The 25,197-nt window shown below is 45.0% G+C and overlaps 1 long non-coding RNA gene across 2 annotated transcripts in view; it reads left to right on the top strand.

The window, feature by feature from the left end:
- Positions 1–10,284: 10,284 nt before the first annotated feature.
- LOC132356424 (uncharacterized) overlaps positions 10,285–25,197 on the top strand; it is an 85,163-nt gene continuing 70,250 nt past the window's right edge. For both annotated transcript variants that reach the window (XR_009499854.1, XR_009499853.1), the window contains exon 1: positions 10,285–10,365. This is a non-coding gene — a long non-coding RNA (uncharacterized LOC132356424). The remainder of the gene's footprint in view (positions 10,366–25,197) is intronic.

Genomic DNA, 25,197 nt, shown 5'->3' on the forward strand with positions numbered 1-25,197 from the left:
GCCTCCTGCATTATTTTTTGGTTGATAGAACAAATACCATCTTCTCCAAGTTTAACATTTATTTCATATTAACATGTGAACCAAAATCAATTTAAATTTTGGAAGATATCGTTCTCTTAGGCAGTAGAACTGGAACTACCCTGGGTTTCATACAGAGGAGGGAGAGCAGCTCTGCTCACTGCTCCTCCAGGTCTCTAGGGCTGAGTTCATGTCCCCCGAGCTCAGCTTACCCCTCTAATTGCATTGAAGAGCTCTTTCTGTAAATGCCTCTGTACCTAAAACCAGAGCTCAAGAATTCCCAGGTTTAAGCAGTCATGAGCAGAGTTTCTGTCTTTTTCTCAGCATTCTCTCTTCTGCTGCCCCGGGTAGTCTTTTCCCATGATATGCACAGATGCATGTCCCCAAACCTAGGAGGCGGGAACCTCAGACTATGTAATATGGGAAAGGGGAGATACAGGGAGCTTGGAGGACTGGTAGTTAATCCCTGGACCCTAAGTGAGACACCTCTACGCATCCCCTGATCACTTTCTGAGTGTCTCTTAATTGGACAGAGGCCTTGGGACAGTTCTGTGGATCCCAGGTAGCCTCATGCCCTTAAGTCTCTTAGGGTATTTCCCATAGAGGTTGGTGCTTACTTCACTTTGCAAGCCATACATTGAATTTAGAAAAAAAAAGTCTTCTTCTTTTTTTTTTTCTTCAGAAGGAGACTGCCTAAGTAAGCAGACTGCTGTAGAATGAGATAAAGTCCAGGAGGGCAAAGTTGGGAATGAAAAGGAGGTTCCAGTAAAAAGGCCATGTGTGGACAAGACAGTAAAGCAGACCAGCATGTGTCCCATAAAGGAAATGCTGGTGCTTCTGTTCAAGGGAAATATGAGTAACACTGAAATGACCCCTCTGGCCATACCTGATGAGATTTGAGCCATGTTAAGAACTGGTCCTTATCTTGTCAGCCATGCTTTCACAAGTTTCACTCATAAGGATCCCTGGTGCACTTGTCAAACATGCAGAGTCCTGGTGTCCATCACTGACTAGAGAGGAAAGGCCACTGATTAATTCTCATTTCCACATTCTGCAGGGGATTAATAACCTTTGAGAACTGTGGCTGGTGTTTCTCAAGCCTCACAAATGCACTTGTGGTGTGCATGCAGTTTTTCCCACACCAACGACCGATACTCTGACACCAACTGGATGTCCTACCTTATTCATTGGGCTGGAAAAAAATCTCTGGGTTTTGACAAACGCATAGTGGTGTGTATCAGTAAAGAATTGCATGGAATACTTCTACCCCACCCCCACCCCCACCCCATGAACTGTTTACCCTCTGTGTAGTTTTGCCTTTTCCAGAATGTTGTGTAAATTGGTCACACTGTGTAGCCTCTTCAGAGTGGATTCTTTCACTTGGCAATGCATACATAAAATTCATCCATGTCTTTGCATGGGTTGATGGTCCATTCCTTGCTATTGCTGCATAGTACTCAACTGCATGGGGAAGGATGAAAAATAATTTTCCCTATACCTTTCTAGGTTCTTGGCTTAGGCCCTCCTGTAATAAGTGAGAAAAAACAGAAGTTTAATAGCGTGTATACTTCTTGTATACTTGAGAGATACCCAGGAAAACTGAGTCACTCTCTGAAATGGCCCCAAGCCATCACCTTGAGTGCCATCTTCAGCTAAAAACAGAAGAAAGATGTTGGGGGCAGGGGGTACCCAGTTAAGGAAGGTTATTAGGCAAAGCACAAGGTGAGGCCCCAGAGTGGGGTCTGAACCCACCAGCCGCCCAGGGTGACTGCCCACACCCGGCAGGTTCCACGTGTCCCCTCTGAGGGGACAGCTCACAGAGCCTCCTCTTAGGGGGATTCACTTTGCAAAACCTTCCCTTCAGCAGATTCACGTTACAAAACCTTTTAACAGGATTCGTCTCACAATCCTTTTTTTTGGCGGGGCAGTCACTCGGGAGGCTTGTCACCCTGAAGTGGGTTCAGCCTCACGTCACCAGGCCAGCTTTCCTGGGTCACACTCACCACCTGCTTGTCCACTCCCAGCTTAGACCCAGAAATGCCCCCTCGGTCCCCACCCCACGGCTCCACCTGGGCACCCACTCCTATCCTGCCTGGTCCTTCCCTTCCGTGTCCCCTGCAGGGTCACCAGGAGCTCCCACCTGCCCCAGGCAGGCTGTCTGTTCTGTCCGGGGGAGGCCTCCGTGGTGTCAGGTGGAAGAAACAAGAGGTACCCGTGGGGCTCCCCTCATGCAGCACAGAGGCCAGCACCCACCTACTGACCTCATCACTCTGGACGGGCCCAGGCAGGGAGGCAGGGGGTCAGGGGGCCCACAGTAGCTCTTGGCTCTCATCTCACCCCAGCACCACTCACGGGGGAGTTGCTAAGCAGCTGTGCTGCCTGCAAAGCCAGGACGCTTATTCACATGCCCCTCCCAGCCCACGGGGCTCTCATGGGCAGGCCCTTCCCAGAATATGGAGCTCACCTGGGCAGGCACCCTGGCAGGGCTCAGCACATAGGAACCGTGCCCATAGCCCTTGTTGCAGAGCACCCCCAGCCTGAGCACCTCAGAGCAGGATCTGAACTAACAAACAGCAGCTCCTGGACAGGTCTGTGACCCTGGGCTTCACTCTCTGCGGCCTCCCTCCGCCAGGTCTTCCAGAGGCTTCCACTGCAGCCGGGGAACCAGGCCTCTGTCTCCACCCACCACCCCTCCTCTCCCTGACTTCCAGATTTCTCTTGTGTGGGGAGGGTCTTCTTGAAGTTGTTTCCTACTCATGGGCCAGTTAAAATGATTAGAAAACAAGCCAGAGCTGCAACCCCTTGTCTATCCTGACTCTCAGAACCCTACACCTGTTCCTTGGACCTGGCCGGTTCAGCAAGGCCCATTTTCTGCAAGTATGAGCCCCTGATGGGCGAGGATTGGCTGATCTGGGCAGCCTGACCCGGCCGGCCAGCCCTCCCCAGGTGTGCCTGGGTTGAGGTCAATATAACCCCCACCCCCGGCCCCCTCCAGGCATCAAGATCCCCTGCAGCTGTGCCTGACGCCATACTGTCTGCTCCATCAGCAGCCGCGGGGCTGGGCTGGGCTGGTGGGAGGGAGTGAGCGGCCACGGCCTTGTGGGTGTCCCGGCCTAAGTGGGCCTCTGCTGGACTGCCTATAGGAGTTGCCACCTGCTAAGGAAGAAGGTGTGTCTCCTGTACATGCTGTTGAAAGTTCTCCCCAGGCAGAGGTGAGGAAGCAAGAAAAAAAGAAGTCGGAGCCAGGACAGCAGGGGTAACTCAGGTACGGTAAATGGAAAGCTTTCCAAAGAGGCTCTGGGCCAGGACCATCCCACATGGCCTGCAGGAGCCAATTCAGCAAGCGTGCTGTCACTCGCGTGGCTCCAAGCCCTTTCCTCCAGCCTGTAAGGTCCTTGCATGTATTTAGGTCTGCTTCCCTGGGAAGGGTGGATAAAGCTCAGGAGCAGCTGGCCTGGGGTTCAGCTACTGTTTACTCAGAGACGCCTCCGCAGGGCCCACGAGCTTTCCAATGAGGACCCTCCTTGTGGGGACTGCTGGCTGCATGTTAGACAATTCCCCACCTCCGACCATCTTCAGAATTGTTCATTGGTGTAGTAAGTGTCCTGATTGGGTTTTCATCTGTGTAACTGGCGGGTTCTTAATTAGCAACGTGAATGGTGACATTAAATATCCTCAATCAGGATTGAGGTACCTTCCCCCCCATGTACAGGTGTAAGGACCTGGGGAGACCGTGTGCAGCCGGCACCCTTAGGGATGGGCTTCTGACTGACCCCTCAACATTCTGGTGTCCAGCCACTGCTTTAGGGTTTCTGGGGGCCCAATGCTGACTCTAAGGGTTCTGCAATCCAGCCTCTGTCGGCCTTTAGTGAGACCCACACTTCCAGGATCCACCAAGCAGGGTCTGTGTGACTGTTCTGTGGCTTTTGTAACAAATGACCACAAGCTGGGTGGTTTAAATCAACGGGAATTCATCCTCCCCCAGTCCTGGAGACCAGACATCTGAGATCAAGGTGTTGTAGGGCGAAGTCCCTCCAGAGGCTCCAGGACAGGGTTCTTCCTGCCTTTTCCAGTCTGGGGGTTCCAGGCGTCCCCAGGCTTGGAGCTGCATCCCTCCCATCACTGCCTCCGTCTTCACGTGGCTTCTCCTCTGTGTCTGTCTCTCCTCTTTTGTCTCTTATAAGGACTTTGTCAATTGGATTGAGGGCCACCCTAACCCAAGATGACCTCACCTCGAGATCCTTAACTACATCTACAAAGACCGTTTTCCCAGATATGGACCTGTTCATGTGTTCTTGGGGGCCACCATCTTTTGGGGCCACCATTCAACCCATTATCTGTGTATAAAATAACCCTCATTTTAGGAGATTACTAAGGTCCCGTATAGACTGGCACAGACAGCAGCCATGTGGGTGGGGGTCTGGGGAGAATGAGAACCCTGGAATCACCTGGAAAGTATCAAGGCCTGGCTTCATCAGAAGGTGAGTTCTTCCACCACGGGGCCCGTGAAAGCAGCCACTCCATCCTGCCCGTGGAAAGGGACCTAGTGCCAAGTGCAGAAGTGGTTACCTTGCAAAGCTGGCTCTTCTGGGATTTCATCATCAGTAGGTTACAGTCATGTAACCAATAACTATGGGCTTGGAGGAATTGCTTTCTGGCATGTGATGATGGCACTGTCACTTTAGGCTCATCAAGCCTAGAATAGGAATGTTTGAAGGAGAAGAGTTCGGGAGATTGTGAAACTTTGTTGTCAAGGAAACCAAGCAGGTTTGTCAAGGTTTTCAAGGAACCTTCCCCTTTAAGGCAGAGCTCAGGGAGCTGAACTCCAGGGATCTTTTAAAGGGGCTGCTCTGAAGCACCGTTACCAGAGTGGTGGTCTCATCCTGGGCTATGGTCTGAGAAAAGTGTGATAAAATTAAGCCTTACTTTCTGTTACAGTTGGGGAGGGCTTTGTAAAGCACTTCGGCTTTTAGGGCAAATGTTTGTTACTGGAACAAAGTGTCCCCCCCAAAATGGGCTGAAGCTCAAAGTGTCTCTGTCCCCTTCATGCGAAAGTCCAGGGCAGGTGGATGCCAGGGCCCAGGCTGTGTCCACCTTGTTTCTTCTCCTTGCTTCCGGGTGAGGGGTCCAACCAGCAGGGTGGGGTGACCACGTGGGCACCATGCCCCCCATCCTAGGGTGCAGGCTGGCCAAGGCCCTCACCACCTCCACCCCTTCCCCTTGGTAACATGAGACACAGTGCCACAGACATTTTGGTGGTCCCAGCTGCAAGGAGTGGGATTGCTGGGAGGCGCAGGGTAGCCGTGAGCAAGAAAAATGAAAACAGGTTTTGGTGAGCAGCTGGGCAGCTCTGCTGTGGCAGAGTTGCCAGGACACTAGCCCACAGTCCCTGTGGGCTAATGAAATGTGATTACACATTAGCATGAGCTCTTTGATGCTTTGTGGTTCTGGAAATCCTATAGGAGGTGGTTCACAGCAGGTGAAGCTAATGCTCTCAGTGGAGGTGGTGAAGCCAAAGGTCTGCAGTTCAGACTGAAGGTGCCAGTGTGGGTGTATATACAGGACAAAACCATCTTGTGTGAGTGTAGTTCAGGCACGTTTAATGTGAATGCAGTCGTGTTGTGCCTAAGGTCTTGTATCTTGTGCCTCTCCTCAGGGACCCCCCTCCTCAGTTCCTGAGGCTCCTGGAACTCACATACAGGGGGAATGGAGAGTGGGCTCTGTCCAGTCTGAGCCCTGAGTTACCCTGTGTGTGAGTCTGCTCGGGGCTGCCATAACAAACACCACAGACAGGGCAGCTTAAACAACAGACATCTCCCAGTCCTGGATGCTGTCTGAGATCAAGGTGTCTGCAGGCTGGTTTCTCCTGAGACCTCTCTCTCCTTGGCGTGTAGACAGCCATCTTCCCCCCGTATCCTCACATGGTCTCCCCCGTGCCTATCTGTGTCCTAATCTCTTCTTGTAGGACACCAGTCCTATTGGACTAGGATCCACCATAGTGACTGCATTTTACCTTGATCACTTCTTTAAAAACTCATCTCCAAATACAGCCACATCCTGGGGTCCTGGGGGTTAGGGATTAAGCATGTGAATTTTGGGGGACACGACTGAGCCCACACCATCCTGCTTAGGAACTAACATGTGCCTCGGTCCCTCCTTTCCTCAAGTCCCACGGGGGTGATGTGATGGCCGAGGGAGAGACCACTCCTGCAGTGTTTGTGTCCCAGCTGGGGAAGCCTTCTCCGCTCCCTTCGATCAGGCAGCGGCAGTGCCGGCTCCCTCTTGACGTGAGCAGTTCTGGGTCTGTGCCGGGAAGGCCCCATAGGGTCCGGCTCGGTTACACCAGGTGTCTGGGCTCAGCAAGCAGGGGAGGTGGGGGGCAGCGGGATCACAGTCCTCTGAGGGGCCTGTTGGCCCCCGGGGTCTTCTGGCCTGCTGAGGTGCTCGGTGTCAGGGAACCTAGGAACCGGCAGCCTGGTGGGGATGTCGGGGACTCTCAGGGCCATGGGGGACGCCTCCCCCACCAGACACTCCAGCAAATGAGGGAGAACCTTCGGGGGATCACACAAGGGAGAGAGTCAAGGTCTTGTTTGTGCTTCAGAAAGACCACATTGGGGTGGGATGTGAGACGCACCGTGGGGTGGGGAGCTTTGTCAGGGCCTGATGGAGAAATCAGGCACAAGATCGGGCTAGGGCCAGGGCTGTGGGTGTAGAGGGGAATTAGTGTGGGGACTGGCCACAGACTCTGGAGGAGGAGCTGACAGCCACTGGGGCACAAGGAAGGGGGAGACTGGGAAGCCCCAGTGTTATTGAACCGAACTTGGGTCCGCTTGCCCGAGTGCAGTAAAGCCAACCTACTGACACCGGCTGTGGTGAAGGAAAGTGCAGCGTTCGTTGTAAAAGTGCCAATACAAGGAGGACGGGTGGCTTGTGCTCTAAAACCCCAAACTCCCTGAAGGGTTTCAGCAAAGCATTTTAAAGGCCTGGTGAGGGAGGAGGGGTTCGCAGGGTATATGATCAGCTGGCACACAATTCTCTGATTGGTTGATGGAGAGGTAACAGGTGGTTAACATTATAAATTCTTAGGCACCAGTAGCTCTGGGGCTACGTGTTCATGATCATCAAGTATTTAATTTCTTCCACTTGGTGGTGGTTTTAGCATCTGTAAAACAACCCAGGAAGCGTGCATCAGATACTATTATTCAGGTACTTCAGAGAGGAGCTACAGCAGAGGATATGGGGGAGGGGTCTGTCCTGGGAAGGCCCCGTAGGATCCTGCTCGGTTACACCTGGTGTCTGGGCTCGGCAACCTGGGAAGGTGGGGCTGCTCCTGGGTGTGGGGAGCTGCAGGATCACAGTCCTCTGAGGGGGCCTGTTAGCCCCCAAGGTGAGATGGGGAAGCGGTGGCTGGACAGATGCATCTGGCCTAGGAGAGGGGTCCGGGCTGGAAATGTCACTGGAATCATCCCAGGGAGGGAGAGGAAAGGCCAATGGGGGCAGGTAGGTCACAGCAGACTACGTGCAGGTGACTGCGGTCCTGTTGGAAGCAACTCAGAGCCAAAAAGGGGTGGCCATCAGGGGCTCAGCCTCATTCTCTTGTTCCTTTGCTATCTGTAACTTCCCACTCCCACAGTGAGGTGCCTGGCTCCCACCATCTGCCATTTATCAATTCATTTCTCCTCTTCAGATTACATGTGCAAAGTTTTCATAATTGTTAGCTACTACACTCTGGAAAGAACTTCATAAAATAAAGCCCACTGTTTATGTACGGTCCATTTTGCCTTTAGTCTACAGATTTTGTTCATTTCCAAAAGTAACTTAGGTCAGCACCTTATACCCCATCCCCTACAGTGAGGTTTTTTCCATGCATTTCTAATGCAGTTAGATGCTGTTGCATTGTGTATTCCACCCTGTGGCACTCTTACACCCTAAATAACTAAATTTGAATAGATTATGATTGACCCTTTGGGCTATACAAATCTGTGGGCTTAGACAAATGCATAGTGCCATGTATCCTAAAGTATCACTTCAAACCAGTGAAGTGATCTGCTTATTACTTATGTAGCTTTGCCTTTCCCAGAATGTCATCAATGGGGTCATACTGTGTGCAGCCTCCTCAGACTGGACACTTTCACTTAGCAGTATATACTGAGGATTTATCCATGTCTTTCCATAGGTTGATGGTTCATTCCTTTCTGCTGTTGAGTAGTATTCCATTGCATATGTATGGGAGGAAAAACAATTTTCACTCTGTCCTTCTGGGTTCTTGGTTGAGACTCCCCCCACCCTTAATAAAAGACAGATTACCAGGAGAAAAACAGAAGTTTGATAACATGTATACCTTCTGAATACAGGGGAGATACCAAGGAAAACTGAGTCACTCCCTGAAATGACCAAAGCCATCACCTTAAATACCATCTTCAGCTAAAAACAGAAGAAAGATTTTGGGGAAGGGGGGAAGCCGGTTATGGCAGGTTACCACGCAAAGCACAGTAAACAAGGGTATGATTGTTTGCAGATTTAAGTCAGGACTTCTCCATTGATAAGAATTACTTGAGATTTAATTATCCTTCTATTTCTGGTGCAAAGAGGGACATACTCTTACAAATGGAGATTTCTCTGTTGTAAATGTCCTTCACAAAAGGGCAATCTCAGTTTTCTGAGATTCTTTGTGGTTTTTTTTGTTTTTGTTTTTAATTATTTATTTATTTATTTATTTGGCTGTGTTGGGTCTTCGTTTCTGTGCGAGGGCTTCCTCTAGCTGCGGCAAGCGGGGGCCACTCTTCATCGCGGTGCGCGGGCCTCTCACTATCGTGGCCTCTCTTGTTGCGGAGCACAGGCTCCAGACACGCACGTAGGCTTACTAGTTGTGGCTCACGGGCCTAGTTGCTCCGCGGCATGTGGGATCTTCCCAGACCAGGGCTCGAACCCGTGTCCCCTGCATTAGCAGGCAGATTCTCAACCACTGCGCCATCAGGGAAGCCCTTTTTGTTTGTTTTTAAAGCAGACCAAAATCATTCTTATGCCAGAGAGGTGTATTTTAGGGTGGCATATTCCACTCGCCTTGACATGGGTGTACCCCAATTTGCTTATGCATTCATCTATTGAAGGACATTCTGATTTCTTCAAGTTTTTAGCCATTATGAGTAGAGCTGCTGTGCATAATTGCATCCATGTTTGCATTTTGACATAGATTTTCAAAGCAGTTGCCTAAATACTGGAAGTACAATTGTTGGATCCCAAGGTAAGACTTGTTTAGCTTTAGAAAAAGCTGCCAAACTGTCTTACAAAGTGGCTGTACATGCATTCCACCGGTAAGCAGGGAGAGTTCCTTTTGTTCCTCACCTTCTAGCAATCGGTATTGTCATATTTTTGGAGTTTAGCAGTCCTAAGAGGTGTGCTGTGATATCTCATTTTAATTTGTAATTTGTAATTCCCTAACGGTATATTATGTTGACCATGTTTTTGTATGACTTTTACTATCTGTATATCTTTTTTTGGCTGGGTGTCTGTTCAGATCCTTACCCATTTTTTTATGGGATTGTTTTAGAGGTCTTTCTATATTTTGAGTCCAAATCCTTTATCAGATACAAGTTTTGCGAATATTTTTCTCCCAGTTTGTGGTTTGTCTTTTGATTTTCTGAATAAGGTCTTTCAGCATAGAAATCTTTAATTTTATAAAGTCCACAATATTACTTTTTTCTTTTGTGGATTGGCTTTTTGTATTGTGTGTTAAAACTCAAAGCTCATAATCTACAGACCAAACCCAAGGTCATGTAGATTTTCTATGTTTATCTCTATAATTTTGATAGTTTTACATTTTAAGTGCCTGTTAATAAATTTGAGTGAATTTGGTCTCTACATTTATTTCATTCCCTACCGTTTCAAGTTAATTGTTCATTAACTATTTTGGATATTCGGTTCTATTTCGGTTTGAATTTCCAGTTTAATGGATTCAGCAGAACTGCTCTCAGGGGGCGGGGTCTCCGCTGAACGGTGAGGGCGGCTTGGTCTGCACACTCCCATTGGCTGGCAGGGGACGTGAGCCCGCCTCCCTGACCCTCCGCGGGAACGCGTCCTGCCGGCTGACTTGGCTCCGCGCACAGCTGACGGGAGACCAGTCTCCTCAGCACCCGATGTGGCTTCGGCTTCTGCAACACTTGGGGCCGAGTCCGTGCTGACGGCCTGGGCTTCAGGACAACTCGGGGTTGAGTCCACACCTACGGGAGCCCGGTCTCCTCAGGACCCGCTGGGGCTTCAGCTTCCGGATAACATGGGCCGAGTCCACGCTGACAGGAGCCTGGTCTCCTCAGGACCTGCCGGGAGGTGATGCCGCTGAGGGAGAAGGTGAGGAAAAGTGGGGAGAAGGTTCCTGGGCGTGGCTGACCGCTGAGGGGGTCTGTCTTCAGAGGACCCAGGACAGGAAGGGCTTGATGTGGAAAACTGGGTTTTTGGCCCCTTTTGTGTGTGGTGTAGACAGAGTGCAGTGTTTTTCTTTGGCGTGTGGCGTCTGGTTTTCCCAGCACCGTTTATTGAGGGGACTGTCCTATCCCCTGCGTATGTTCTTGGCTCCTTTCTTGTGAATTAACTGATCACATACCTGTAGGTTTATTTCTGGGCTCCCTGTTCTGTTCCTCTGGTCTGTGTGCCTGTTTTTGGGCCAATTCCACACTTTTTTGGGACTGGAGCTTCGTAATGAAGTGTCAAGTCAGGGAGCGAGATGCCTCTAGCTTGTTCTCCTTTCTCAGCGTCAGTTTGGCTCTTCTGGGTCCTTTGTGGCTCCACACAAATGTTAAGATTGTTTGTTTTTTTTCTGTGAAATGTCATGGAAATTTTGGTAGTGATTGTGTGAATGTGTACGTTGCTTTAGGTAGAATGGACATTTTAATAATATTTTCACCCATGAGCATGGGATACGTTTCCATTTTTCTGTGTCTGTTCAGTTTCTTTCATCAATGTGTTAGAGTTTTCAGGATGCAAGTCTTTCAAGTCCTAGGTTAAATTTATTCCTAGTTTTTTTGAGGGATGCAATTGTAAATGGAATTGTTTCCATAATGTCTCTTTCTGATTGTTTATTATCAGTGTATAGAATCACAAATGATCCTGCAGTTTTACTGAATTCATTTTTTTAGTTCTGACAGTCTTTTGGTGGTTTTATGTGGAAAACTAGAATTCAGAAAGCCCACTGTTTCAACTACCTCCAGGTCATCCACAGCACCCAAGACATAGTGGCTCCTAATATTATCTTCCCACAGTGCCTCTTAATACCATGTGGGCTCCTACAAGCACGATTCGCATCGCCACTGTGGTCGAATTTGGTCTGGGTAGCAATGTTTGATGTCATCTCTGATTTTCTGGCATGTTATTGACATGGTTGTATTGAAAAGTGATTTATTTTTTAGTAAATTTCAACTGTTCAAACTTTAAATAGCAGTACAAAGTTTTCTACGTTCACACCAAATACTGCAATATGTTTTACCCTAAATAGGGCCACTCTCCCAGGGAACCAGCACGTAACCCCAAAATGAGGGATAATTATGGTTTACCCATTATCATTCTATCCACAGGACCACTTCAGCTTTCACCAGCTGCCCCAACTTTGTGGAAATGTCTTTTTCCATTCTCATCCAGTTTTGTTTTTCTGGAACCATCACTGGGGCTTTTCCTCATTTTAAAAACCTTCATGGATTTAAAGTGTACAAGATGAGTATGATCTGGGTGGCTTTTTCTGTATGGCTTCTTTCATTTGGGATGTTTTCAGTGTTTATCCATGTTGTAACGTGTATCATTTTTTTTTTCATTGTGATTAAAAACACATAACGTTTGTAATCTAAATCATTTAAAGTATACAGTTAACTACATTTGCATTGTTGTAAAAATATCCTCACCATCCATCTCCAGTATCTTTTCATTTTCCCGAAGTGAAACTGTAACCATTAAACACTAACTCCCCTCAACCCCTGGCAACCTTATTCTACTTTGTCTTTGAATTTGACTTCTCTGGATACCTCATACAAGTGAAATCATAGAATGTTTGTCCTTTTGTGTTTGGCTTGTTTCACTTAGCATAATGACTTCAGGGTTCATCCACATTGTAGCCTGTGTGAGAGTTACCTTAGTTTTTTTTTTTTTTTTTTTTTAAACATCTTTATTGAAGTATAATTGCTTCACAATGGTGTGTTAGTTTCTGCTTTATAACAAAGTGAATCAGCTATACATATACATATATCCCCATATCTCCTCCCTCCCGCATCTCCCTCCCTCCCACCCTCCCCATCCCACTCCCCCAGGCAGTCACAAAGCACCGAGCTGATCTCCCTGTGCTATGAGGCTGCTTCCCACTAGCTATCTATTTTACATTTGGTAGTGTATATATGTCCATGACACTCTCTCACCCTGTCACATCTCACCTCTCCCCCTCCCCATATCCTCAAGTCCATTCTTTAGTAGGTCTGTGTCTTTATTCCCATCTTGCCACTAGGTTCTTCATGACCTTTTTTTTTTTTCCTTAGATTCCATATATATGTGTTAGCATACTGTATTTGTTTTTCTCTTTCTGACTTACTTCACTCTGTATGACAGACTCTAACTCCATCCACCTCATTACAAATACCTCCATTTCATTTCTTTTTATGGCTGAGTAATATTCCATTGTATATATGTGCCACATCTTCTTTATCCATTCATCCGATGATGGACACTTAGGTTGCTTCCATGTCCTGGCTATTGTAAATAGAGCTGCAATGAACATTTTGGTACATGACTCTTTTTGAATTATGGTTTTCTCAGGGTATATGCCCAGTAGTGGGATTGCTGGGTCGTATGGTAGTTCTATTTTTAGTTTTTTAAGGAACCTCCATACTGTTCTCCATAGTGGCTGTATCAATTTACATTCCCACCAACAGTGCAAGAGTGTTCCCTTTTCTCCACACCCTCTCCAGCATTTATTGTTTGTAGATTTTTTGATGATGGCCATTCTGACCGGTGTGAGATGATACCTCATTGTAGTTTTGATTTGCATTTCTCTAATGATTAATGATGTTGAGCATTCTTTCATGTGTCTGTTGGCCATCTGTATATCTTCTTTGGAGAAATGTCTGTTTAGGTCTTCTGCCCATTTTTGGATTGGGTTGTTTGTTTTTTTGTTATTGAGCTGCATGAGCTGCTTGTAAATCTTGGAGATTAATCCTTTGTCAGTTGCTTCATTTGCAAATATTTTCTCCCATTCTGAGGGTTGTCTTTTTGTCTTGTTTATGGTTTCCTTTGCTGTGCAAAAGCTTTGAAGTTTCATTAGGTCCCATTTGTTTATTTGTGTTTTTATTTCCATTTCTCTAGGAGGTGGGTCAAAAAGGATCTTGCTGTGATGTATGTCATAGAGTGTTCTGCCTATGTTTTCCTCTAAGAGTTTGATAGTGTCTGGCTTTACACTTAGGTCTTTAATCCATTTTGAGTTTATTTTTGTGTATGGTGTCAGGGAGTGTTCTAATTTCATACTTTTACATGTACCTGTCCAGTTTTCCCAGCACCACTTATTGAAGAGGCTGTCTTTTCTCCACTGTATATGCTTGCCTCCTTTATCAAAGATAAGGTGACCATATGTGCGTGGGTTTATCTCTGGGCTTTCTATCCTGTTCCATTGATCTATATTTCTCTTTTTGTGCCAGTACCAAACTGTCTTGATTACTGTAGCTTTGTAATATAGTCTGAAGTCAGGGAGCCTGATGCCTCCAGCTCCATTTTTCGTTCTCAAGATTGCTTTGGCTATTTGGGGTCTTTTGTGTCTCCATACAAATTGTGAAATTTTTTGTTCTAGTTCTGTGAAAAATGCCAGTGGTAGTTTGATAGGGATTGCATTGAATCTGTAGATTGCTTTGGGTAGTAGAATCATTTTCACAATGTTGATTCTTCCAATCCAAGAACATGGTATATCTCTCCATCTATTTGTATCATCTTTAATTTCTTTCATCAGTGTCCTATAATTTTCTGCATACAGGTCTTTTGTCTCCTTAGGTAGGTTTATTCCTAGATATTTTATTCTTTTTGTTGCAATGGTAAATGGGAGTGTTTTCTTAATTTCACTTTCAGATTTTTCATCATTAGTGTATAGGAATGCAAGAGATTTCTGTGCATTAATTTTGTATCCTGCTACTTTACCAAATTCATTGATTAGCTCTAGTAGTTTTCTGGTAGCAGTTTTAGGATTCTCTATGTATAGTATCATGTCATCTGCAAACAGTGACAGCTTTACTTCTTCTTTTCCCATTTGGATTCCTTTTATTTCTTTTTCTTCTCTGATTGCTGTGGCTAACACTTCCAAAACTATGTTGAATAATAGTGGTGAGAGTGGGCAACCTTATCTTGTTCCTGATCTTAGTGGAAATGGTTTCAGTTTTTCACCATTGAGGACGATGTTGGCTGTGGGTTTGTCATATATGGCCTTTATTATGTTGAGGAAAGTTCCCTCTATGCCTACTTTCTGCAGGGCTTTTATCATAAATGGGTGTTGAATTTTGTCGAAAGCTTTCTCTGCATCTGTTGATATGATCATATGGTTTTTCTCCTTCAGTTTGTTAATATGATGTATCACATTGATTGATTTGCATGTATTGAAGAATCCTTGCATTCCTGGGATAAACCCCACTTGATCATGGTGTATGATCCTTTTAATGTGCTGTTGGATTCTGTTTGCCAGTATTTTGTTGAGGATTTTTGCATCTATGTTCATCAGTGATATTGGCCTGTAGTTTTCTTTCTTTGTGACATCTTTGTCTGGTTTTGGTATCAGGGTGATGGTAGCCTCGTAGAATGAGTTGGGGAGTGTTCCTCCCTCTGCAATATTTTGGAAGAGTTTGAGAAGGATAGGTGTTAGCTCTTCTCTAAATGTTTGATAGAATTCGCCTGTGAAGCCATCTGGTCCTGGGCTTTTGTTTGTTGGAAGATTTTTAATCACAGTTTCAATTTCAATGCTTGTGATTGGTCTGTTCATATTTTCTATTTCTTCCTGGTTCAGTCTCGGTACGTTGTGCATTTCTAAGAATCTGTCCATTTCTTCCAGGTTGTCCGTTTTATTGGCATAGAGTTGCTTGTAGTAATCTCTCATGATCGTTTGTATTTCTGCAGTGTCAGTGGTTACTTCTCCTTTTTCATTTCTAATTCTATTGATTTGAGTCTTCTCCCTTTTTCTCTTGATGAGTCTGGCTAATGGTTTATCAATTTTGTTTATCTTCTTGAAGAACCAGCTTTTAGTTTCATTGATTTTTGCTATTGTTTCCTTCATTTCTTTTTCATCTATTTCTGATCTGATCTTTATGATTTCTTTCCTTCTGCTAGCTTTGGGGTTTTTTTGCTCTTCTTTCTCTAATTGCTTTAGGTGCAAGGTTAGGTTGTTTATTCGAGATGTTTCCTGTTTCTTGATGTAGGCTTGTATTGCTATAAACTTCCCTCTTAGCACTGCTTTTGCTGCATCCCATAGGTTTTCGGTCGTCGTGTCTCCATTGTCATTTGTTTCTAGGTATTTTTTGATTTCCCCTTTGATTTCTTCAGTGATCACTTCGTTATTAAGTAGTGTATTGTGTAGCCTCCATGTGTTTGTATTTTTTACAGATCTTTTCCTGTAATTGATATCTAGTCTCATAGCGTTGTGGTCGGAAAAGATACTTGATACGATTTCAATTTTCTTAAATTTACCAAGGCTTGATTTGTGACCCAAGATATGATCTATCCTGGAGAATGTCGCATGAGCACTTGAGAAAAATGTGTATTCTGTTGTTTTTGGGTGGAATGTCCTATAAATATCAATTAAGTCCATCTTGTTTAATGTATCATTTAAAGCTTGTGTTTCCTTATTTATTTTCATTTTGGATGATCTGTCCATTGGTGAAAGTGGGGTGTTAAAGTCCCCTACTATGATTGTGTTACTGTCGATTTCCCCTTTTATGGCTGTTAGTATTTGCCTTATGTATTGAGGTGCTCCTATGTTGGGTGCATAAATATTTACAATTGTTATATCTTCCTCTTGGATTGATCCCTTGATCATTATATAGTTTTCTTCTTTGTCTCTTGTAATAATAGTCTTTATTTTAAAGTCTATTTTGTCTGATATGAGAATTGCTACTCCAGCTTTCTTTTGATTTCCATTTGCATGGAATATCTTTTTCCATCCCCTCACTTTCAGTCTGTAAGTGTCTCTAGGTCTGAAGTGGGTCTCTTGTGGACAGCATATATATGGGTCTTGTTTTTGTATCCATTCAGCCAGTCTGTGTCTTTTGGTGGGAGCATTTAATCCATTTACATTTAAGGTAATTATCGATATGTATGTTCCTATTCCCATTTTCTTAAATATTTTGGGTTTGTTATTGTAGGTGTTTTCCTTCTCTGGTGTTTCTTGCCTAGAGAAGTTCCTTTAGCATTTGTTGTAAAGCTGGTTTGGTGGTGCTGAACTCTCTCAGCTTTTGCTTGTCTGTAAAGGTTTTAATTTCTCCATCAAATCTGAATGAGATCCTTGCTGGGTAGAGTAACCTTGGTTGTAGGTTTTTCTCCTTCATGACTTTAAGTATATCCTGCCACTCCCTTCTGGCTTGCAGAGTTTCTGCTGAAAGATCAGCTGTTAACCTTATGGGGATTCCCTTGTGTGTTATTTGTTGTTTTTCCCTTGCTGCTTTTAATATGTTTTCTTTATATTTAATTTTTGATAGTTTGATTAATATGTGTCTTGGTGTGTTTCTCCTTGGATTTATCCTGTATAGGACTCTCTGTGCTTCCAGGACTTGATTAACTATTTCCTTTCCCATATTAGGGAAGTTTTCCACTATAATCTCTTAAGATATTTTCTCAGTCCCTTTCTTTTTCTCTTCTTCTTCTGGGACCCCTATAATTCGAATGTTGGTGCATTTAATGTTGTCCCAGAGGTCTCTGAGACTGTCCTCAGTTCTTTTCATTCTCTTTTCTTTATTCTGTTCCGCAGCAGTGAATTCCACCATTCTGTCTTCCAGGTCACTTATCCGTTCTTCTGCCTCAGTTATTCTGCTATTGATCCCATCTAGAGTATTTTTAATTTCATTTATTGTGTTTTTCATCATTGCTTGGTTCCTCTTTAGTTCTTCTACATCCTTGTTCAATGTTTCTTGCATTTTGTCTATTCTATTTCCAAGATTTTGGATCATCTTTACTATCATTATTCTGAATTCTTTTTCAGGTAGACTGTCTATTTCCTCTTCATTTGTTAGGTCTGGTGTTTTGACCCTGCACCTTCACCTGCTGTGTGGTTTTTTGTCTTCTCATTTTGCTTATCTTACTGTGTTTGGGGTCTCCTTTTCACAGGCTGCAGGTTCGTAGTTCCCGTTGTTTTTGGTATCTGTCCCCAGTGGCTAAGGTTGGTTCAGTGGGTTGTGTAGGCTTCCTGGTGGAGGGGACCAGTGCCTGTGTTCTGGTGGATGAGGTTGGATCTTGTCTTTCTGGTGGGCACGTCCACGTCTGGTGGTGTGTTTTGGGGTGTCTGTGGCCTTATTATGTTTTTAGGCAGCCTCTCTGCTAATGGATGGGGCTGTGTTCCTGTCTTGCTAGTTGTTTGGCATAGGGTGTCCAGCACTGTAGCTTGCTGGTCGTTGAGTGAAGCTGGGTCTTGGCGTTAAGATGGAGATCTCTGGGAGATTTTCGCCATTTGATATTACGTGGAGCTGGGAGGTCTCTTGTGGACCAGTGTCCTGAAGTTGGCTCTCCCACCTCAGAGGCACAGCCCTGATGCCTGGCTGGAGCACCAAGAGCCTTTCATCCACATGGCTCAGAATAAAAGGGAGAAAAAAATGGAAAAAAAGAAAAGAAGAGGATAAAATAAAATAAAATAAAGCTATTATAATAAAAAATAAGAAAAAAAAATTTTAAGAATAAATGTATTCAGAAAAATTTTTTTTTAATTTTTAAAAATAGATTTATTAATTTTTTATAGTAAAAAATAAGAAAAAAAATTAAGAAAAAGTTTATTAAGAAAAAAATTTTTAATTTTTTAGAATAAAAAATATGAAAAAACTTATTAAAAAAATTTTAATTTCTAAAAATAGAAAATAAGGAAAAAATTATTAAGAAAACATTTATTAGGAAAAAAAATTTTTTTAAGTGAAAAAAAAAAAAAACAATAAAACAAAACATGGATGGACCTAACCCTAGGACTAATGTTGAAAGCAAAGCTATACAGACAAAATCTCACCCAGAAGCATACACATATACACTCACAAAAAAAGGAAAAGGGGAAAAATTAATATATCCTGCTCCCAAAGTCCACCTCTTGAATTTGGGATGATTTGTTGTCTATTCAGGTATTCAACAGATGCAGGCACATCAAGTTGTTTGTGGAGCTTTAATCCGCTGCTTCTGAGGCTGCTGGGAGAGATTTCCCTTTCTCTTCTTTGTTCGTACAGCCCCTGGGGTTCAGCTTTGGATTTGGACCCGCCTCTGCATGTAGGTCGCCTGAGGGCGTCTGTTCCCCGCCCAGACAGACCGGGGTTAAAGGAGCAGCTGCTTCGGGGGCTCTGGCTCACTCAGGCCTGGGGGAGGGAGGGGTACAGAGGAGGCAGGGCAAGCCTGCGGCAGCAGAGGCCGGCGTGATGTTGCAGCAGCCTGAGGCGCGCAGTGCGTTCTCCTGGGGAAGTTGTCCCCGGATCACGGGACCCTGGCAGTGGCGGGCTGCACCGGCTCCCGGGAGGGGCGGTGTGGAGAGTGACCTGTGCTCGCACACAGGCTTCTTGGTGGCGGCAGCAGCAGCCTTAGCGTCTCCTGCCTGTCTCTGGGGTCCGCGCTGATAACCGCGGCTTGCGCCCGTCTCTGGGGTCCACGCTGATAGCCGCGGCTCGCGCCCGCCTCTGGGATCCGCGCTGATAGCCGCGGCTCGCGCCCGTCTCTGGAGTTCGTTTAGGCGGCTCTCTGAATCCCCTCTCCTTGCGCGCCGCGAAACAAAGAGGGAAGAAAAAGTCTCTTGCCGCTTCGGCAGCTGCAGACTTTTTCCCGGACTCCCTCCCATCTCGCACCGAAGCCCAAGCCTCAGCTCCCAGCCCCGCCCGCCCCGGCGGCTGAGCAGACAAGCCTCTCGGGCTGGTGAGTGCTACTCGGCGCTGAGCCTCTGTGTGGGAATCTCTCCGCTTTGCCCTCCGAACCCCTGTGGCTGCGCTCTCCTCCGTGGCTCCGAAGCTTCCCCCCTCTGCCACCCGCAGTCTCCGCCCGCGAAGGGGCTTCCTAGTGTGTGGACACCTTTCCTCCTTCACGGCTCCCTCCCACTGGTGCAGGTCCCGTCCCTATTCTTTTGTCTCTGTTATTTCTTTTTTCTTTTGCCCTACCCAAGTACGTGGGGGAGTTTCTTGCCTTTTGGGAGGTCTGACGTCTTCTGCCAGCGTTCAGTCGGTGTTCTGTAGGAGCAGTTCCACGTGTAGATGTATTTCTACTGTATCTGTGGGAAGGAAGGTGATCTCCGCGTCTTACTCTTCCGCCATCTTGCCCCTCCTCCGAGTTACCTTAGTTTTAAAGGTGGAATTGTATTCCATTGTGTATATACTACATTATGTTTATCCATTCATCTGCTGAAGGATACTTGTGTTGCTTCCACTTTTTGGCTATTGTGAATAATGTTGCTATGAATATGGGGTACAGATATTTGTTCCAGTCCTTGCTTTCTAATATTTTCGGTGTATACCCTGGAGCGGAATTGAGGGATCCTAACATTAAATCTACATTTACGTTTTTTTTTTTTTTTTTTTTTTACATTTAAGTTTTTGACGAGCTCCCCTACTGTCTTCCACAGCTGCTGCACCATTTTACTTTATTCCTTTATATGGCAGAATAATGCATCTTATGGATCTACCCTGTTTTGCTTATCCATTCACCGGTTGGTGGACATTTTAATTGTTCTTACCTTGGGCTATTGTGAACAGTGCTGCTTTGAATATTGGTTCACAAGTTTTTATTTGAACACCTGTTTTCAAGTGCTTGGGTAGATATCTAGGAGTGGAGTTGTTGAGACATATGATAATTACATTTTTATATTTTTGAGAAAATGCCAAAGTTTTGTACACATAGATTGTACCATTTTACATTTCCACAAGTAAAGTTTAAGAGTTCCAATTTCTCTATATTGTTTCCATTATTTGTTATTTTTATTTATTTTTAATATACCCTTTCACATACACTAGAATGGTTATCACTTTGTGGTTTTAATTTGCATTTCCATCATGACTGCTGATGTTTGACATCTTTTCATGAGCTTGAGACCATTTCTGTGCCTTCCCTGGAGAACAGTCCATGCAAATCCTTTATCATTGGGTTGGTCTTTTGTTGAGTGGTAAAAGTTCTTGATATATTCTGGATAAAGACTCTTATCAGATATATAATGTCCCAATATTTTCTTCCATTCTGTGGGCTGTCTTCTTACTTTATGAATAGCCTCTTTTGGTGTACAAAGGTTTATAATTTTGAGGAACTCCAGTTTACCGGTTTTTTTCCCTTTCATTGCTTGAGCTTTAGTGTCAGATCCAAGAAACTATTGCTAAATGCAAGGTCATGAATCCCTTGGTTTATTCAAGAGTACATACGTCATCCCTCGGTATCCACTGGGCTAGGATTTAGGTCTGGGGTTTGAGTCAGTGTCAGGGTTTAGGGGTCAGGGGTCAGGGTTGGAGAGTCAGGGTAAAGGGTCTGGAGTTGGGGTGTTAGGGTTAGAGGTTAGGGTTCTTTAGGGTTAGGGTTAGGTTTAAGCATAACTGGCCCCCGTTGCCCTTCCCTTCTCCTCTCTGAGGTCTCCAGGATGGATAGGATTTGTCCAGGGTCACACATGAGTCAGGGAGTTGAGCTGGACCACTGTTTTTCTACCCCCCAGTCCTGGGCTCTGAGAGAAGAATGAAATGTCTGTACTGTCTCCGAGGGTTTCACATTGAACTTGATGTCAGTCACGGGTTGTGGAGGGTGTCAGGAGTCATGCCGGGTTCCTTCCTGCCCTCCCATCTGGGAAAGGTTGTGCTGGCCCTGCTCTGCCTGGGCAGCCCCAGTGCCAGCAGAGTGCCCAGACAGGAGGGCACTCAGTGGACATGTGTGGATTAATGCAGGACTGGGTGTAGCAACCTGCCAGCCCCCTGCCTACTTGAGGGCTGGTGGGGCCCTCCTGGGACTGCAGGCATCCTTTGTCCCATCTGAGTGGGTATCAATAGACAGTCAAGTCTCAGGCAGGACAGTCCTTGACCTCTGACCATTCAGGCAGGCATCTGTGGTCCTCTAGCTCAGTTCAGCCTGGGCCCTCTCAAGACCACATGGACAGTTAGTGAGCTGACCATGCTGCTGAGCAGTGGAACAGCTACCTGGGCACTGTAGACACTCCTTTGAGATGTTTCAGCTACCAACATCCATGTGGCTGAGAAAAGGGCCTCCTCTTCACAGCCTCCACAGCCTCGTAGCCTGCCAAGAGAGGTAATAACCCTCTAAATATTTGAGTGTGTCCCTGACACAGCAACCATACAGCAGACCATGACCCTGCAATCCTTTGTCCTTTCAGCTGTTAGAAATTTTGACATTCATATTCATTAAGAATCAAAGTTATGGGAGTAGCTGGGCCTCCCAGTGGGAGATTCACACTGAGACTGCGTTGTCTTGGAGAGCCAAATGCATCCACGTGGCCTCTGGAAAGCCTGCCAATTATGAGTTCCATGGCATGGAATAATTCTTGAGCCTCCCATTACCTCATTGCACAAGAGTTTCCTTACCACCCTAGCATTTGGTTTCTTCCCTTAGTATAAGAGACAGAAGAAACTGGAAAAGGACCAGTATTATTTTTAAGGGATGGGTAATTAGTATGGCCAGGGAGATGGCATAACTCAAGGGCTCCCACCTCTCAGGGGCAGGAATGAGGTCGGTGTGTCTTCTGAGGGCACGTGGGCTGTTCTGGGCCAACCTCTGAGATGTGAGGACCTGATGCCCAAGGCAGGAGACTTGAGTTAACCAACAACAATGATCCTGCCTTTTCAGCAAGTGAAAGAACTTCTTGCAGTCTTGGGAGGACAGTGAGAGCACTGGAGGAGTAGCTTCAGCCCCTGACCCTAAGTGAACCCCTTTCTTCCTTTTGTGTCAGATTCTGTGCTGTGCAGTGAGCTGTCATTGATATAGAATCTGCTGCTTTCCCCTAGCCAGCACCTGTTCTCATGCCCAAGTCTAGTGCCTCAGTTTTCCTTTGGGAATTACATCTCACCTGCGTCCAGTCCAAACAGTTCCAGAAGGATGAGCCCATGTTCCACCCAGCTCGAAGATGGTTTTACAACCCACATCTAGCCAGTCCCATTTTCCATCTTCTGGTGATGGGTCAAGGATGAGAATGCAACCCAAGCCAGGCCAAAGGTATTCAAAACCATGATTTTTCTTAGAACCCAAGAAAAGGAGAAACTTTTTCTCGGAAAAAGGATGGTGAGTGGTTGTCAGCCTAGAATTGCTGTTGGCCCAAGGGCAGAGAGAGAGACTGTGCCTGTGAATGGGGTCCCCCAAAGGCACTGAGCAGGACTAAGCTTTGGAGAGAAGTAAGGTCTCCTGAGAGAGTGTGAGACACTGGACCTGCCAGGTCCAAACCCATTCTTAAACTTGCCACTTGCAAGTATTAATTTATTTCTACCCTTATAATAAATACTAATTTATTTTACTTCAGTAAGTGTGTCCAGTCGCTGGGAATAGAAGAAGTCCTAGTTGACACATCTGGATCAATAATCCCTGATCCTTCCTCAGGTGTCCTCCCTGGGTAGGCGTGGCTGGGGGAGATGAAGACACTGGGTGGGGTCATATACTAGGGGAGCTGCCAAACAGCTCTGTCCCTGTTCCTTCCCTGTCCTTGAAGAGGGAAACCCTGGAACAGTGATAACCAGTATGGGGAAGAGGTTCCTCAGTGGTTAATTGGTCTTTTTGTATTTTCCTTAATTTAGGGTCCATTTTGTTAATGTGTTTTTACAAAGAAATCACCCGTTTCCTCTAGATTTCCAGTTTGTTACAATAGGTTTCTCTTATTTGACTTTTAATTTTTCCAGTCTAATTTCCTACAGAATCATCACAAATAATGAACAAATATTGATACTTTGTTATTAACTGAAGTCCCTATTCATGTTCCCTTTGTTATACCTTTCCTTATTACAGGGTCTCAGAGGACACGGGGTCATCATGTCTGTTTAGTCTCTTCTGGGCTTTGACAGTTGCTCAGACTCTCCTTGTTTCCATGACCTTGACAGTGTGGAGGAGGACTGGTCAGGTATTGTGTAAACTGCCCTGCACTGGGATTTGCTTGCTGTTTTTGTTGTAATTAGACCTGGCTTTGAAAAAGCAGATCACAGAGGTAAAGTGCTTCCTCTTCACTATATATATCGAGAGAACAGGCTCTTAAGGGAACTTCTCACTTATATTCTTAACTTTGGTCACCAGGCTGAGGTAGTGTTTGTGAAGTTTTCCCACAGTGAGGTTAATTTTCTCCCATGTCCATCCTGTGTGTCTTATTCAGGAGGAAGTCATAATGCAGAAGCCACACTTGAGAGAGGGGTTAGCTTCACATCCTTGATGGACAGCTGAGTGTCTATATGAATTGTTTAGAAGCTTTCTGCATAGGAGATTTCTATTTAACATCATTCATCAAAAACTACGTAGCTTATTTTTACCAGTTTGGACACATGAATAATTATTGCAAACTTTTGGTTATAAGCCAGCACTACATTATTAGACTGCTTAGTTCATTCTTGCTTTGGCTGTTGAGAGCTTTTTCCATTTGCTCCTGTTTTCGTTTTACATAATTTTTCTTTTGTGGGTTTTAAAATTTTTTGGTACTTCTTTACTTTCTGATATTTTAAGATTATCCTGCTTCATATATTTACTGTCTCAGTCCTAGCATCAGCCCTTTCTTCAGAGAGCCCTCGTTCCTTTTATTAGAGAATGGTATTAAAAACTTACACGTGGGAGCTAAATATGCTCAGCTGACAGTGCACGGAAATATGTGCATGTATCCCAGCCTATGCATATACACATAATTATAAAGATTTCCATGTGGAACTACGTGTATCTCTGTTAGGCTAAAGATAGTTTATACTGATGCCTCCAACCTGATCTGTTATGACATGGGTATTGTAACCTTCTCCCTTTGTTTGTCTGTGACTTCCCACTCCAGTGGTAAGAAACCTGGCTTCCACCATTCGTCATTAAATTCAGTGTTTGTTGCATTCAATTACTGATATAGTAGTTTCAGTACTGTTAGCTACTGCTCCCCATGGGAGAGAACTTACAGAGTCCACTGTGTGTGTACAGCATATTTTGCCTTTGGCCTACAGAGTCCACTCATTTCCAAAGTTAACTTAGGTCAGCCCATTTTGTCCCACCACCAATAGTGAGTTTTTTTCATACCTTTCTAAATCAGTTAGATTGTTTGTTACATTCTGTATGCCAGTCTTTGACACTCCCATATCCTAAGTAACTAAATTTGAATAGATTATAATTTACTTGTTGGGTTGTAAAAAATCTGCAGGTGTAGACAAATGCATAGTGACAGGTATTCACCACTAAAGTATCACACGGACCTTTTCAACCACATATTCCGTAAACTGTTTACCATGTCTGTTTTGCCTTTTCTAGAATGTCATATAAATGAGGTCATACGGTGTGTAGCACTTCAGACTGGATTCTTTCACTTAGCAATATAAATGTTAGATTCATCTTTTTTTTTTTTTTGCATGGGTTGATGATTCATTCTTTTATATCTCTGAATACTATTGCATTGCATGTATATGAAAGGAAAAATAATTTTCCCTCTACCCTTCTATGTTCTTCATTGAGACCCCCCTTGTAATGAAAGGGAGATGAACTGGAGAAAAACAATCAGAAGTTTAATATATACCATGCATACCTTCTGTATAGTTGAAAGATACCCAGGATAACGTAGTCTGGCCCAAGCCATTACCTTAAAGGCTACCTTCAGCTAAGAACAGAAGAAAGATGTTAGGGAATGGAGGAAGCCATTTAAGGGAGGTTATTAGGCAAAGCACAGTAAACAAGGGTATGGTTGTTACGTAGATTTACATCCAGACCTATTTCATTGACAAGCTTTTTTTTAATATATTTTATTTGGCTGCCCCAGGTATTAGTTGCGGCATGTGGGATCTAGTTCCCTGACTAGGGATCGAACCCAGGCCCCCT

The sequence above is a fragment of the Balaenoptera ricei genome, chromosome 21 (assembly GCF_028023285.1).
Source record: "Balaenoptera ricei isolate mBalRic1 chromosome 21, mBalRic1.hap2, whole genome shotgun sequence".
In the NCBI taxonomy this organism is placed as follows: Eukaryota; Metazoa; Chordata; class Mammalia; order Artiodactyla; family Balaenopteridae; genus Balaenoptera; species Balaenoptera ricei.